Source organism: Capra hircus, chromosome 7 (assembly GCF_001704415.2).
Source record: "Capra hircus breed San Clemente chromosome 7, ASM170441v1, whole genome shotgun sequence".
NCBI classification, from domain to species: domain Eukaryota; kingdom Metazoa; phylum Chordata; class Mammalia; order Artiodactyla; family Bovidae; genus Capra; species Capra hircus.
This window is the reverse complement of record NC_030814.1, coordinates 90,978,684-90,994,738: the sequence shown is the minus strand read 5'-3', so window position 1 is coordinate 90,994,738 and position 16,055 is coordinate 90,978,684. Positions and strand designations below refer to the sequence as shown.

General features: G+C 55.8%; 1 protein-coding gene across 1 annotated transcript in view; it reads left to right on the top strand.

The window, feature by feature from the left end:
* SEMA6B (semaphorin 6B) overlaps window positions 2,416–16,055 on the top strand; it is a 28,639-nt gene continuing 14,999 nt past the window's right edge. The window contains exon 1 of the mRNA XM_018050883.1: window positions 2,416–2,550. The gene's annotated coding sequence lies outside the window, so the exon portion shown is untranslated. The remainder of the gene's footprint in view (window positions 2,551–16,055) is intronic.

The following is a 16,055-nucleotide window of genomic DNA, read 5'->3' as shown; positions in this document are numbered from 1 at the left end:
GAGGACGCTGCTGGTTCTGCCCCCTCCCTGGGCCTCCCTGGCTCACCCGGCGGGCAAGCTGTGAACTTCCTGCCACCCTCTTCCAGGTCAAGGCTCAGACAGTCAGGAGCCCAGGGCGGGGGAGGGAGCAGCCAAGTCTGACCTTGCCCCCGTCCAGGGCATGAAAGACTCATTCATGAGTGCTGAAGCCTGGGTGGCAGCTGAGCCGGGCCGCGGGGGTGGGGCCTCCCTCAGGGTCTTTTGTGCTAGCGGGCCCCTCTGTGTAGTACACGCTGACTTCCCACCACCCCCTGCACCCCGTGTGCTCTGTTAAATCTGTCCAGGGTCCTTCTATGGCCCCTAGGTCACCTCCTAGTCCTCCTGGGCCGCTCAACACCCTCATCTACCTATACCTTGAACTCTCCAGCAGATTCTTTTGTCTCCTCTCCTAGACTGTAGGCACGAGCTAGTTTGCCTTACTGACTGCTCAGCTCAGTGCGGCACAAAATTGTTGTTCAGTCACTCAGTTGTACCTGACTGTTTGTGGCTCAATGGACTGCAGCACACCAGGCTTCCCTGTCCTTCACCAACTCCCAGAGCTTGCTCAAACTCAAGTCCATCGAGTGGGTGATGCCATACAACCATCTCATCCTCTGTATCCCCTTTTCCTCTTGACACACTGTACTCAATCAATGTTCGTTGAAGGAATGGTTTTGCAGAGGATCCCAGTTGGGCCAAGAATGGTTCAGAAATGAGAGGAAAATGCAGAGCCTGGAAGCCAAGCTGGGGTGCCCGTCCCCCATCCCCTTTGCAAGGCAGGCCTCAGTCTCCCCAGCACGCAAGGGGATCAAGTCTGAATGGCTGCAGGCAGGTGCAGGCTGATTTGCCTGGGACTCTGGCTCAGCCGGAAAGCTGGTCAGAGCAAAACCACCGGCAGGAAGGCCTGGCTGCTGGCGGAGGTTTGTGGTCGCCAGGATGGCCCCTGGGCAGATGCCTGGGGCCTGGAAGGCTGGGGTTGTCTCCATGGATGTCAGGGAGGCTGCAGGTGGCCCAGGACCTAGTGTCCCAGTGTGTGCGCCACTTGGAAGCCACACAGCTTGCCTGAGCCCCTGGACTTCTGGGTGCCCTGGGTGGGACACACACATCAAAGGTGTCTAGGACCAGAGCAAGCAGACGTGTGCTAGCTGGTGGACCTGTCTGTGCCCAGTCTATGGGAGCCTCGTGTGACTGCCTTGAAGACTGAACAATGCCATTTATGCATCTAACATAAGCACTCAGCAGGTGTGCAAGAGATGTCACTAGATAAATACACAACAGACTGTGTAGCCTGCCAAGCTCCTCTGTCCATGGGATTCTCCAGGCAAGAATACTTGAGTGGGTAGCCATTCCTTTCTCCAGGGGATCTTCCCATCCTAAGGATTGAACCCAGGTCTCCTGAATTACAAGTGAATTCTTTATTATCTGAACCACGCAGAGTGGTCAAACTTATATTGAGCACCTCTTGGACAGAGAGGTACACTGAGGTGCTCAAAGGCTCCTGCTGTTCTGAGGTCACAGGGAGGCACGGAGGTCCCCTGGGCGGTCTCTGAAACAGGAAGACCCGTTTGTCTTGGAGTCCCAAAGGCAGGGAACAGGAGTGCTCTCCACTGGCTATGGGGATGCTGCAGCCACTGCCCCCCGGCCACAATCTCTTTCTTGGTCAGGTTCCTTTGGGCGCTGGGATCAAAGACAGCCTCCAGGGCTGTGTACCATGGTCTCTGCAGCCAGCTTGCTCTGTTCAACCCCAGTTCAGCCACTTTCTAACTGGGTGACCTTGGACAAGACGCCTCCCATGCCTCAGTTTCCTTACGTGCCTATTGAGTGTTGTTAAGTATAATTTGTGGACTGAATAAATGACCTCATAAATGAAGAGGGCCACGTAGCCCCTCTGGGTTCCCGACACCGCAGTCTCCCGGTCATCTCCAGCATCTCACAGAGGGTGGATCCTGAGGATGCAGGTCGGCCAGAGTGGACCTAGGCAGTAAATTGGGGGAGGGGCCGGCAATTAGACCTTCCACCCGGACCAAAGCAGAGTGATTTCTGTTGGGTCGCTCCTCCACCCGCACCCCCGGCCCTGCCCCCAGCCCCTTTGGCCGCCCACCCGGCTCCGCCCTCCGTTCCGCGCCGCCCAAGCTCCTGGCCAGGTTTTGCACGGCTCCGGCCCGGCTCGGTAAGGGGGGGTTACCGAGGGGGGGGCGGAGGTGGTGGAGTCGCGAGTCGCAGCGGCGGCCGCGGCGGGCAGAGGAGATGCGGCCGCGGCGCGCCCCCGGTCCGGCCGCCGCGCAGCGCCCCCCCGGGAGCCGACGCCAGCGCTCCGGGGGCCGGGGCTGAGCCCCCTCCCCCAGCGCAGCGCCGCGGGCCCGGGGGCGGGGAGAGCGCGCGCCCCCAGCCCCCCTCCCCACCCCGGGATGCCTGGCTGAGCCGGCCGGGCCGGGACAGGTGCGCGCACCGACCCCCCCCCGCACCACCACCACCCGCGCCCTCCCGCCCTCGCGCTCCCTCCCGCGCACTCGCGGCGGCCGCGGCTCCGAGGTAAGCGCCCCGGGGCGTCTGCAAGAAGGGGGGCTGGGGAGGCGCTATCCTGGGGGTGTCTGTCGGCACGCAGCTGGGGGCCTTAATTGTTGGCTGAGGTGGCCGGGTCAGGCGTTATGATGGGGGGGCCTGAGGACCCGGCCACTGGGAGGGGGATGGATTGGGCCGGGGAGGGGGTCTGTGGAGCGCTATAACGGGAGGTTCTGTCGGCAACGCAACTGGGGAGGAGGCTGGATTTTCGGGGGGTCGCAGTATGGAGCGATAGAATGGGGGACCAGTCAGAACGCTTTGAAGGGTCTGGATTTGGGCCTGGGTCTCTGAATGAGACTCCGTAACGGGGGTGTCTAATGGCACCGCAGCTGGGGGCGGCCTGGATTGTTGACGGGGGGCCTATATGTGGAGCTATAATGGGGGTTCTGTCGGTACCACAGAGGGTGGAGGTTTTGTCCATGGGGGGCGCCGTAGAAAGCACAATAACGGGGGCTCGCGGCTGCGCCGCTGGAGAGCTGGATTGGGGCCCAGGTGGGGGTGTTCAGGGCAGGCAGGGGGCCTGCTGGCCGGGGATGGGGGATGCGTTGGGGGGCGGAGCCCTGAGCGCTAAGTCGAGGGGCCGGTGCGGTGGTCCTGGCGAAGCGAGGCCCCTCCGCCCCACTCCACGGTCCATCCGTGGCACCTTGGGCGCCCCTGAGCCCTCTTCAGCCTCACGCCCGGCCCAGAAGCAGTCCAGGGCTGGGGCCGCGGGGGAGGGGCCGTGATGCGGGGGGAGAAAGTCAACGGGTCTGGATCACCCCCACCCCGCCGCTGCAGTGGGGGCCCATGTTTCGGGCCCCCCAAGAGCTGACAAAGGGACAAAGAAATCGTCTTTCTCTCGCAGTGCGCTGGGAGGGGTGGGGGGCGCCGAATGTGGCCCCCTCCTGTGGGCGCTGATTGGTCTCCAGGGAGGGGGTCTCGCAACCCCTGTCCCGCCTCAGGGTGCCCTCCGGGTTTGGGGCCCCTCCTAGGTGGGGCGCTGCCATAGGACCCCCCTGCTCTGCCCCTGCCCTGTCTTGTAGACGCTGAAGCTAGGTGTATTTGCAAGAGTCCTGGGGTTGGGGGTGACTCCCAGACCCTCAGCCACTAGCTGAGGTCTTTGACATCCTCCCCCTGAGGCTGTTATCTTTGACTCTGGGACTGGAGGGGAACTGGGGCTGGAGGTTAGGGGATTGGGCCCGCAAGTTTTGGGGGTCTCTTTTGGGGTTTAAGGAGGAAGAAGGGACTAATGGCTTGGGTTTCAGAAGGGCCCCCAGTTTGCAAAATTGCAATGCTTTATATGTTTCTGGGTTCATTCAGTTTCTCAAGGGGTACAGTGTGCTCTTCAAAGTCAAAGTTCAGTACCCGTGCAGCGTCCCCTTCCCTGCAGACGCTGGCTAGCCCCTTTTCCACATCCCTGTAGATATGGTGTCTTTCAGGATGAAATTTTGGGATGTAATTGAGGGATGCCTGAAACTCTGTATAGACAGAGTATGTATGGGGTATGGGAAAGCGGCTGGGGGCCATGGATGGGGTCAGGATTCTCCTGGGAGGAGGTCCTGAGCTCTTTGGGAAGGTAGGTGTGGATCCCTGTGGCTCAGAGGAGACCCCCTTGGATATCCCACAGGTGGCAGCCTGGCAGGAGGCTCATTAAACTGCAGCATGTACTTGCTGAGCTGACCTGTTTCCCTGAACAGACAGGGAAACTGAGGCCCAGGGAGGTGGCAGGATGGGTGAAGAGGGAAGCCAGTCCCCTCTGCTGCTGGGGCTGCTAGATGAGGTCAAGGGGGAGAGGAACCCCCATATCAGCTGAAACCCAAAACACCAGCCCAAATGTTTCCTTGGAAACCCCAGTCCCCCACCACCACCCCACTGACCTGCGCAGGGCAGACATTAGACCTGGAGGATCCAACGCCCCACCACTCTCAAAAAAAAAAAAAAAAAAAAAAAGCATCATAGAGAAGACCAGGGCGTGAGAAGAGGAGTACTGCTGTGTGGCCTCAGACAGGTCGCTAGCCGTCTCTGGGCTGCAATCGCCCCAGAAAGTGCTCTTGGTTCTAGGACCTGAGTGGAAGGAGATGAGGCAGAGATGTACCATGGAATACCCTGGGTATGTAACCTCTCCCTCTGGCCCCCACCTGCCTTCTGTCAGGGCTAAGTACCCATGGGCCTCATGGTCCTATCACCTTCTCTGCTTGGAGGTGAGAAGGTGTTTCCCAGCGGAGGTATTGAGTCACTAGGGAGGGACTATTCACCTCTGTCCACTGGGGAAAGAAGGTGCTGGATACTTGGGCTGTAGGAGACTTTGACATCTGTACTGGCTGCCTAGGGCTTGAGCAGGGAGTTGCTGGGGTGAGCTGGGGCTGGACCAAGAAGATAGAAATCAAACTGTCTTTGCAAAGGTGACCCTGACGTCAGCTGGCGGGACAGGTAAGCTGGGTCCCCAGGGGCTGAAGGACGTGCTGGTCACTGCCCATGTCCTGGGAAGGAGAGTGTCCCTAGCTGACCCTGGGTTGTGGCTGGCCCTGTCCTGTGTGCCTGGCCCTTTGCCAGGTGATGATGGGGACCCAGAAAGGACTCAGCCAGGGTCAGGACAGATGGAAGCAGGGAGGGCTGCCTGGAGGAGGGGATACTGGCACTGGGCTTGAAGGATGTTGCCAGAAGGAGAGGGGTACACTGATTCCAGGTGGAGAGAGTGGCAGGGAAAGCCACAGAGGGGTGTGTTGGGGGACTCTTGAATGGCTGCACTATTTTAAGTGTGGGCTACAATGAGCAATGTGTCCGGAGAGGTGGCAGGGCCCGTGGATGCCAAGTCGAGGAGCAGCTTTATCCTAAGGGCAGTAGGGAGCCATGGAAGGTTGTAGAGCAGAGAGAGGAATGGGCAGAGTTTCAGACCCTGAGCAGATATGAGGAAGGGTAGCTACCAGGAGAGAGTTTCCTGCAAACCTAGTGGGCTTCTCAGAGGGGTGGAGAGTCACCCGTGCAGGGAGGCAAGCAAGTGGGTTTAGGTAGCCGTTTTTCCAGAATGCTGGGGAAATGTTTAGGATATAGTGATTCCAAAATTCTAACCCATTTCAGGGACTGTGGATTCTCAGACTGACTTATCCAAGACCCAGTGGTGATTGGGATTGACAGTGGGTGGGACCTCATTTAGCAGAAGCAGGGACATTGAGGCTCAAGACAGCCTTGCCACCTGCCCCACATCCTGTGGTCAAATTATTAATATCTAGGCGTCAGCTTCAGATCCCCGCGCTAGACACCCCCGCCATTGTGATCGGTGCAGGTTTGGCTTCCAGAGCCCGGGTTTGATGTGTGGCCTGAGAGGTCTGGGCCTGAGCCACATAATTCTCTCTTATTATCACAGTCGTTCATCACCTGCCCTTGAGGGATGGCCAGACGAAGTGGCAGTCATTAGAATGTGCTGAGGAGGTGACTTGGGAGGCCGAAGACGCCTCTTCCATCTCTTAGGCAGTGATACAGGGCACACACACACCCCTCCCCCGCCCAGCCACCCTTGAATCTCCTTCACTGGCCCCAGGGTCCAAAGGTGGTAGTCCCAGGGCCTGCTAGGAGGGAAGCCCAGTCTAGTGAGGACTACATTTCCCAGGATGCATCTTGTCCCAGGCTGAGCCTGCCTTCCAAGGGCAGACCTAGGAGAGAACTTCCCAACTGCAGGATCCCAGGGGGGATTGTGGGTTCGTGAGTTCTCAGGAGGGCCCTGGGAGAGACCTGGTCTAAAGCAGCTGGGGAGACAAGTGACTAAACAGATGCTCCCAGGGGCTCCTTGTGCCATGCTCTGGGCAGGTGATGCTGAGATCTCAGAGGAAAAAGTTTAACTCTAGTGTCTGATTGGCCCTCAAGGGTTGTCCAGGCTCAAGGAGGGGAAATAGGCAGACACTGGCTCTCTTTGCTATGTGGGATCAGAGTTGGGGCAAAATGGGGCTAGGGAAAATTGTCTCTGTGTAGTGGGAATCAGAGAAGTTGTACTGAGGAGGGACGTTGCAGCTAGGACTATGACGGATATGTAGGAGTTCACCAGGCCACACGTCTTCTGATAGTTTCAGAACCTTCTCCCTTTCCTGAAGGCTGAGTCAGTGTCCCCTGGGGCAGCTGAGATAGCCCATCTGAGTTTTTGCCCTTGAAGATTGCCACAACATCCATCTCTTCACTCACTCACTCACTCATGCCCCCTCTCTGAGCCTTGGTTTCCCCATCTGTGAGACACAGATGCTATTCTCTCTCCCTGACGGTTAAACATTTAAACAGGAGGACGCAGACAATGCCAGGCCTGGTCCTGTTCTTTTCTTACTCTAGAAAAAGAAATTACTTAAGAGCTTGTGGCCTCTGGTCCTGATCTCATTGGAGGTGTGGGGTCTTGACTTTCATTCCATGAGCTGACAGATGAGCTCCTATTATGTGTGCCTACTATGTGCCAGGTGCTGTGTACCCAACAATGAGCAAGGCCAAGCCGGCTCTGCCCTGCTGAGCTCATACCCAATGGGAACATGGCCACTAACTTGGGAAAGAAAGTAAATCAAATATAACGAGTGCCCTGAGGACAGTGACACTGGATGGTGTCGCTGAGAGGGGAGGGGCTGTTTCAGCTGATGGTGTCAGGGAGAGTGTCTCTGAGGAGGTGACATTTGAGCTGAGACCTGGAAAATGAAAAGGAGCCAGTCTGCAGAGAACTGGAGGAAGAGCATTCCAGGAAGAGGGCACAGCCTGTGCAAAGGCCCTGGGGCAGGACCATGCCTGGTGTTGTTGGAGGCACAGCAAGAAGGCCTGTGTGGCCGGAGCAGAGTGAGCAAGGGGGAGAGATGGAGGAGGGAAGGGCAGGGAGGGGGCAAGATCCCCCTGCACATTTTTGTGCAGGGCCTCGTGGGCTGTAGGGAGTACTTGAACTTTTGGAGGTGGGTGCCCAAGGGCTGTGGGCAGAGGAGGGGGCGGGACCTGCCTCGGTGCTCACGGATGCTATTTGGTCGCTGCAGAGAGTGCAGACTGTGGGGAGCCAAAGCTGGGGGACCAGGTGGAAGGGACTCCACTGGTCCAGGGGAGCAAGGATGGGAAACAGCCAGGGTGAGGCAGTAGAGAGGAAAAGTGGGTGGGTCAGAGTAGATGGTGGACTTTCTAGATGTGCAGAGGGGCTGAGAGCCCCTTTCTCTAGGGGCACATAGCACTGTGGGCTTCCCTGGTAGCTCCTGTGGTAAAGAATCTGCCTACAATACGGGAGACCTGAGTTCGATCCCTGGATTGGGAAGATCCCTTGGAGGAGGGCATGGCAACCCACTCCAGTGTTCTTGCCTGGAGAATCCTCATGGACAGAGGAGCCTGGCAGGCTGCAGTCCATGGGGTCACAACAAGTCGGACCGGACTGAGCAACTAAATACAGCGCTGTGGTTAAGAGTGTGATATTGGGACCACATGGGCTAGGTTCAAAACCCACTCTGGCCATTTTGTAGCTGTGTGCCCTTGGGCATATTACCTGCCTGCTCTGGGTGAGGAAACCCCTCCTACCTACCCCATCAGTACTTTCTGCAAAGCCTGTTGCACAGAGCTTGGGACACAGTAGGTGCTCCAGAAATGTTTGCTATTGCTCCCCTTCTAAGCCCCAGGGTGTGGAAGAAATGAGGCTCAGATTAGGCTGGCAAATTCCCCGAGGTCACCTAGCAAAACGGGGGCCCCTGCCCCTCTCTGTCTTGCTCTATTGATGCACAGTTCTCAAACCCCACCCTCCCAGAACCCACGTCACTCTGCCAGCATCTCCACCATTCCTGAGCCCTGACTCACCAGGACTTGTGGTCCACTGTGACCTCCAGGCCTTCCGCCCAGGACCTATTTCCCACCTTTGTCTTCTTCAGTTTCATTCGCCAGGTCTTCCATTCCCAGCAGCACTTGGCATGGTCCCATCTGTCTCTTGCCCACCATCACTCAGCAGTGTCCCCCCTCCAGACCTGCCCGTCCGGTCCCATCTCAGTAGGGGATCCCTGGGGCCTCCCAGACAGGGCCTCTAGGGAAGGGCAGTGGCTGGAGGACTTCCGGGTTGGGAGGATCAGCCTGGGGGAGAAGAGGGATCCCAGAACCCCAAGTGAGGGGGGCCAGGCTCACTATCTTCTCTTCTGGATTGAGGGCCCCAGGGCAGTGACCAACCAGATCTGTTTGTTCTCCCTAAGTGGAGCCCCTTAGAGTGACTCTTACTCCCCTCTCTCCCCTAAAATTGGACCCCAAGAGCAGGACCTGACTTTTCTGTTTCATCCAAACTGGGATTGACACCAGGATCTGTTTGCCCCCAGGCTGGCTCTGAGCCCCCATCTGTGGGTTCCTGATCCCAAATCCACAGCCCAACTTGAATTCCCTAGGAGCTCCAGCCTCCTCGAGTGGCCCCCTCCCAGGCCCCCTAATTACCCGCTGGGTATAAATGACATTTTAATCTCCTCAGAATGGTCGCCGCCTCCCCGAGAAAGCAGCCCTCCCCTTCCCCATTTCTAATTACAAGTTGCTGCTTCCGATTTGCCTCCTGGCGGCCCAATTTCCAAACAGTGATTAAAATTAATTACCCAGGAGCACCCCCGCCCCCATCTGGGCCTGGAGCCCTGAGGACCTATCTGTGTCCCCCTCGTGAGGTCCCGCCTCTGCCACCCGGTCTCCCCTGCCCCCGGCTGCCTGAGTGGCTTGGGACAAGGGTAGCCTCTCTCTGGGTCTCTGCTCACTTATCTGCAAAATGTGCAGTTAGACTGTGCAGGCTTGTTGACAGATGGTGCATCGTGGGCGCTCAGGAAATGTCAGCAAGAGGCGGTAGGGCCACGTGGCCTGGGTTCAAATCCCAACTCTACCCTTCTGTGCTGTGTGACCTTGGCCAAGTGTCTTAACCTCTCTGAGCTTTGTTTTTTTCCTCTGTAAAATGGTATAATGATGCTGCTTCATAGAGTTGGCTTGGGTAGGAATTGTGTTCAGACCTTCGAAGGGCTTGGCCCAGCAGCTGGCACACAGTAGGGGCTTCATCAAATTTAAGAGACTCCCTGGCAACCCATTGGTTAAGGCTAAGAACTGCCAATGCCAGGACCTCAGGTTCGACCCCTGGTCAGGAAACTAAGATGCCCCCTGCCACAAGGCATGGCCAAAGATATAATAATAATTTTTTAATTAAAAACTTTTTAAAATTTAAAATCTTAGCTTAAATCCCTACTCTGCTGGGCTGCTGTATTGTGCAGCAGGGAGATAGCTCAGGTACTCGAAACACATCTTCTTTAAGGAGATGTTCAGCATTAATTGGACACCTACTGCATGCCTGATTCTGTGCATGGTCCTGGTCAGGGTTGAATCCCCGGCTATGCTGGCACACATTAAGTGCCCAGGAAGTCTGGAATCAACAGATCTGTGTAGCTCTTTCATAAATAGGGGCTGTCTGTGGGACAGTGTTTGCTGAGCACCTACTGTGCGCTAGACCCCCCTGTCCCCCGGGGAGTCTTACGTTGTCATCCCTGATTTACAGAGGCAGAAGCAAAACCAGAGAGGGGAAGATGTGACCCTCGCTGCACAGTAGTCCGGAGCGCCTATTCCATGTGGCTTATTCCCCCATCACGATAACCGGTTGGGGCTGGTTGTCATGCTCTGTTCTCTGATGGAGAAACTGAGAATTCAGGAGCCCAGAACGCAGGGAGGAGGGCTGAGGACGGAGGGGCTGCACTGCCACCTCCTGGGCTGGGGAGAGGTGAGTTACCGGGTGTGGAGTGAGCACTGGGGGTGTAAGGGGTCCTCTCTCCTCAGCGCCCCCGTGGCCCAGGCCCCAGGGGACTCCCTCTGGCCGCTTCACCAAGTTCCTAGACAGCCCCAGAGCCCGTCTGGGCTGTGCCGGGGGACGACAGAGGCAGCTGGAGGAGGCAGCTGTAAGTGGAGCCGGTAACTAGACCTGGATGGCGCAGGGGCCCGGCTGCCTGGCCGGGTTACTCGATCCCCCCGGGGACGCTGGGCCCCGGAGCTGGAATCCTGGGGCTGCTGGGCGGACAGGAGCTCCTTCTATGGAACTGGAGACGAGCATCCTGCCCCCATCCTTGCCGCAGCAGATGGAGAAACAGGGGCTCTGAGCCTGGCCCGGGGGTCACTGAGTCATCTGCTGTGGTATAGAGAGGGCCAGAGAGGGTGAGTTGCTGGCCCAAGGTCACCCAGCAAGGTCATTTCACAGAGAGCAAACATGAGTGCCAAGTGCCTTATTTTACAGACGAGAAAATTCAGGCTCCAGGTCTTGTCCAGGTGTCCTCTCTTAAGATATGGCCGCCTCCCCACCTGCTAGTATCCTCTTGCCGTGCCTTTAAGGGTTCCAGCCTCCAGGTTTTTGTCTTTGGTTTCCCCTGACCACAGGCTAAGCAGCCCCTTTGCCAAGACTCTCCTATCATTCTCTGCGTCTGGCACACAAGTGGCACTCAGTAATTGCTCGTCCAATGAGTGAATGAATACCTTGCAATTTGGGGTGCAGAAAGCCAGAGCTGGCCACAGACGCTCCCAAGTTGGTGGGGTTGGGTGAAGCCAAGGGTAAGGTTGAAAGTAGAACTTCCTTGCTAAGGCAGAGAGCTTAGGGTGCTCCTCCCTATGCGCTGGCTTATTCCAGTGGACTTTGTAGCTAGATGCTCCAGCATGGAATTGGAACACAGAATGTAGTTGGATATTAAAAAAAATTTTTTCTTAGAAGCTTTATTTTATTTTTGGCCATGTCACGTGGCTTGCAAGATCTTATTTTCCCGACCAGGGATCGAACCCATGCCCCCTGCCATGATATCTCTGAGTCTTAACCACTGGGCTGCCAGGGAATTCCCTGGATATTTTTGTATAATAGCTATAACACGATGATAATAATAACTGATGCCCACTCTGAGCTTACTAAGTCCCAGTCCCTAGCTCAGCCCTTTATCTCCAGCTGGGCTGTCAAAATGGCCACTGGCCACATATGACTCGGAGCCACGTGTGGCCAGTCCCAGTCCAGATGTGCCATAAATATACAACACACCCTGGATTCCAAAGATTAAGTACCAGAAGCAGAATTTAGAATGTCTCATTAATCATCTGTACGTCAATTACAGGTGGAAATAACAAGACTTGGGATCTGTTGGGTTAAATGAAACATATTATTAAAATAAATTGCACCCTTTGAATGTGGCCACCAGGAAATTCAAAACCACACGTACACGCACGTGGTTTTCTGTAGGACGGTCTGTTCTAGGTGTCTCTGCATCCTCATAGCAGTGTTTTAGGGTCAGATTTATAGCCCCTGGTGGTTTGTAGATGGGGACACCAAGGCTGAGACAGGGGGAGTGACCCCTGGAGGTCTGGAGGCTGGTAAGAGGCAGAGAGCAAATTTTAAGTCTGGGCCACAAGATTCTAGAGACTAAGCGACCACTCCGGGGCTCTTTGGCTGGCAGCATTGTCTGTCCATCCTTCCTCATCCCCAGCCTCGGTTTCCCCAACCCTCCAACAGAATTGGACAGAGCAGGTGGGAAGGGTAGATAGACACAGGCTTGGCCAGCCTGCTATCCACAGTTAATTGGGGTCCTTGGAAAAATTTCATAGCCAGAAAGCCAGCAATAGGGGGTTGCAGGCAGCAGGTTCATGCAGGGGTGCCCAGTTTACAGACTCTGACACGCTTATAGACATGTGTACACGGGGGGCAGACAGTCCGCCCCTGCTGGGGCACACACATGTGCGGTGGTTGCATCTGTGGATATGTGTGAACACGCAGACATTGGGACCTGTGGATATTCATAGGGGGATCCACTCACCTGTGGACTCACATGTGTGGTGTGGGGGTGATGGGCAAAGGTGAGCCAGGGAGGGGTTCAGATCTGGGTTCAACTTTGAATGCTGACAGTTCATTCCTTATAACAAGCCATTATTGAGCACCAGCTGTGTACCAGACGCTGTAGGTACTTGTCATTGGCCAAGATGCACCTGGGCCTGCCCTCATGGGGCTCCTAGTTCAGGAAAACAGTTGGGCTCTGAACAGGCTGTTCCGTAGGTGATTATTTCAGTTGGTGGGATCTGTGCATAAGCTCAGCTGCTCAGGATTCTTCTGCCCAAAACTGCACACTCTGGGACTTCCTGGGTGGTCCCGTGGCTAAGACTCTGCACTCCAACTGCAGGAGGCCTGGGCTTTATTCCTGGTTAGGGAACTACATCCCACATGTCACAACCGAGAGTTCTCATGCCATAACTAAAGATCCCACATGCTGCAACTAACCAATAATATAGAAAAAGGATCTAAAATGCAGGGTCTCCTTGGGCAGGTCTAGGACAAACACAAAACTCAGCATTTCTAACCACCCCAAGTGAGGCTGCTCCCTCTGCTGGTGCAAGGGCCATATCTGGAGTAACGGACTGTCTAAAGGAGCCTTTGAGAGTGTCATACTGTGAGGGTGGGTGCGTGGGGAGGGGAGAGGCTGCTGGAGTCCAGCGGATGAGGGTAGAGAGGTGAGATGAGGAGGGAGCCCCTCCTAAAGGAGATCAGTCTTGAACAGTCACTGGAAGGACTGATGCTGAAACTCCAATACTTTGGCCACTTGATATGAAGAACTGACTTATTCAAAAAGACCCTGATGCTGAGAAAGATTGAGGGTAGGAGGAGAAGGGGACAACAGAGAATGAGATGGTTGGATGGCGTCACTGACTTGATGGACATGAGTTTGAGCAAGCTCTGGGAGTCGGTGATGAACAGGGTAGCCTGGCATGCTGCAGTCCATAAGGCTGCAGAGTCGGACATGACTGAGCAACTGAACTAAACTGAACTGATGTGTGTATCTGAGAGAAGAGGCTTTCTCGAGTGAGGAACAGCCAGTACAAAGGCCCTGGGGCAGGGGGAGGCCTATGTGGTTGGAGTACGGCGGGGAGGGTAGAAAAAAGGAAGAGGGAAGAACAGGGAGAAGACGAGGCAGGTCGTGTGAAGTCTTGTGGGCCACCAAGAAAAACTTGGATTTTTACTGGGAGGGAAGTGGGAAGCCCCAGGGGTGTAGACAGAGGAGGGATGGAGCCTGATTCAAGTGCTAACGGGTGACCTTTAGGGGTTGCTTCGGTGGAGGACAGACTGTAGGGATTAAGTGTGGGAGCTGGGGTCCCGCTGGAGGAAACTGTGGGGTCCAGGCAGGAGGTGTTGGGAGCTGACCAGAGAACAGACTAGCGAGGCGTGAAAATTCAGGATGAATTCGGCAGACCCCACAGTACTTGCTGGCATTGGATGTGAGCGTGAGAGAATGGGGTGGTGGGTGGTGTTGGAGGGAGTTGGGAGTGACTCCCAGGTGTGGCCTGAGCCATCAGTGAAGACAGGGAACCTGTCAGTCAATAAATCAGTTAGTTCTATGTTCCAGTGAAAATCCTAACAGGTTTTATGTTGTTTGTTTTGGAACTTGCCAGCTGATCCTGAAATGCTGAACTGCTGGGGGTGGGGCAGGGAGAGAGTAGCCCAGACACCCTGGCCAGGTGGGAAAAATGTTTCAGAAGGAAATTCAAATCTATGATGAAGGTGTACAAGCTAAGGCCATATGGCACCTGAAAAGGTAGATGGGAGGGTGAAGCAGGTAGCCTGGAGGGGATTTCCATACCTGCCTCAGTGTCCTCATCTGTACAATGGGACTGTGCCAAGACTTGGAGTGATGGAGGCTGGGCAGAGAGGTGGTGTCACAGTACCCACAAGCCCTCCTCGGGGGGGATCTCTGTCTCTTTAACCATCCCTCCCATCCCCACAGGCATAAATGCACATTCTCAGGGCTGCAGGCAGGCAGACACATAGGTGCGTAGGTAGTCTGCACACCATGGGTTGCACATGCCAGCCACGTGACTCCTCCCACCTGGTCCTGGAGGAGGTCCTGCTCCTGGTGGCCAGGTGCCGGGGCAGGTGGTGGGGCCACTTCTGGGCAGGCAGGCGCCGAGTGGCTGCTAGCAGAGATGCCTCAAGTTTCATGGAGAGAAGCAGATGGTCTTGGGGGTGGTGAGGGAGATGCTGAGGCCTCCGATAACCCCAGGTCAGGGGGTAAACTGAGGCCAGGTACAGTGGGTTGAACCTGAAGTGACCCAGACTCCTGCAAAACAGCATGTGGGGTTCAGTTCTGCACCATCAACAAACTAACACGTCAATTAAGTGGGTTTCAGGGACTTCGCTGGTGGCCCCATGGTTAAGAGTCTTTTCCAATGCAGGGGACACTGGTTCGATCTCTAATCAGGGAGGTAAGATCCCACATGCTGTGCAGCCAAAAAAAAAAAAGGAAAAGAAAACTGAGTGGATTTCGGTCTTGGCTCCACCATTTCCATTTGGTCGTGACTTCGCCTCTCTGTACCTCAGTTTCCCCATCTGTGTAAGGGGCATATTAACAGCACCCACCTATGGGATGTGTTGTGTGGATCACATGAGTTCATTGAAGACGTTAGAATGGTTCCTGGCCCATAGAAAGTGCTTGGTGTTTGCTATTTTTACTGTTTATTGAGCTTATACTGTATGCCAGGTCTTGTGCTGGGTGGTGGGGACACAAGGGTGGCCAGGACAGACTCAGCCCCACTGTGCATGTGGGCGTCAGAGTCCAGTGGGAAAGGTGAACAGTTAGCCAGGCGTTTAGAGGATGGGGTGAGCAGGGCACTCACTGGGGATGCACAGGCAGGCAGGAGGCTGGAGGAAGTCAATCCAGGCTGATCTGGGAAGTCTTCCTGGAGGAGGTGTTAAGGTGACGAACCTGTTCATCAGGTTACTAGGAGCAGGAGGCAGGTTGTTCCAGGCAGAGAGAACAGCACATGCAGATGCCCAGAGGTGGAGAGGGGAGGGGGGAGATGTCATTTCAAGGGCACTGGGGAGCCATAGAAAGCTTTAGAGCAGAAGTTCTCAGCTGGGGGTGGGTTTCCCCCCCAGGGGAGATTGCATGATGTCTGGGGATGTTTTTGGTTGTCACCATTGAGGGATGCTCCTGGCATTGAGTGGGTTAGAGCCAGGGATGCTTCTGGCACAGTGCCCAGGATGGCCCCCACCAGAGAATGATCCGGTCCCAAATGTCAGCAGTGCTGAAGGGGAGAGACCCTGGTTTAGAGCAGGAGAGAAACAAATGAGATTTGGGTTCTAGAAAGATTCCTTTGCTACCTTAAGGAAGATACTGAAGGGTTGGGACTGGAAGCCAGGGGACAAGGTAGGGGGTGGGAGCTGGGCCTTGGGGCGATCAGGGTGGAGGAAGGGACTGGGAGGCCAACACCCTGGTCTTTGGCTCAAGGACAGTGGAGCCATTCGTAAGTCAGGGATCTGGTAAAAGAAGCAGGTTTGAGGCAAGAAAAGCCCAGTTTGGGGTGCAGGGGTCCCAGGGTGGTTCTGAGTGGCTGGGGCAGCTGTGGACGGAGGGATGACAGGAACATCCTTCTAGCCCCAAGTGGCTGCATGACAAAGTTACGAAAACCAGGAGAAAAAATGAGCCGTGAGGTCCCATCCTGACCTCAACCTGCCTGTCTGTGAACTGGGTGTTAAATAACTGTTGGCCTCTGGGACT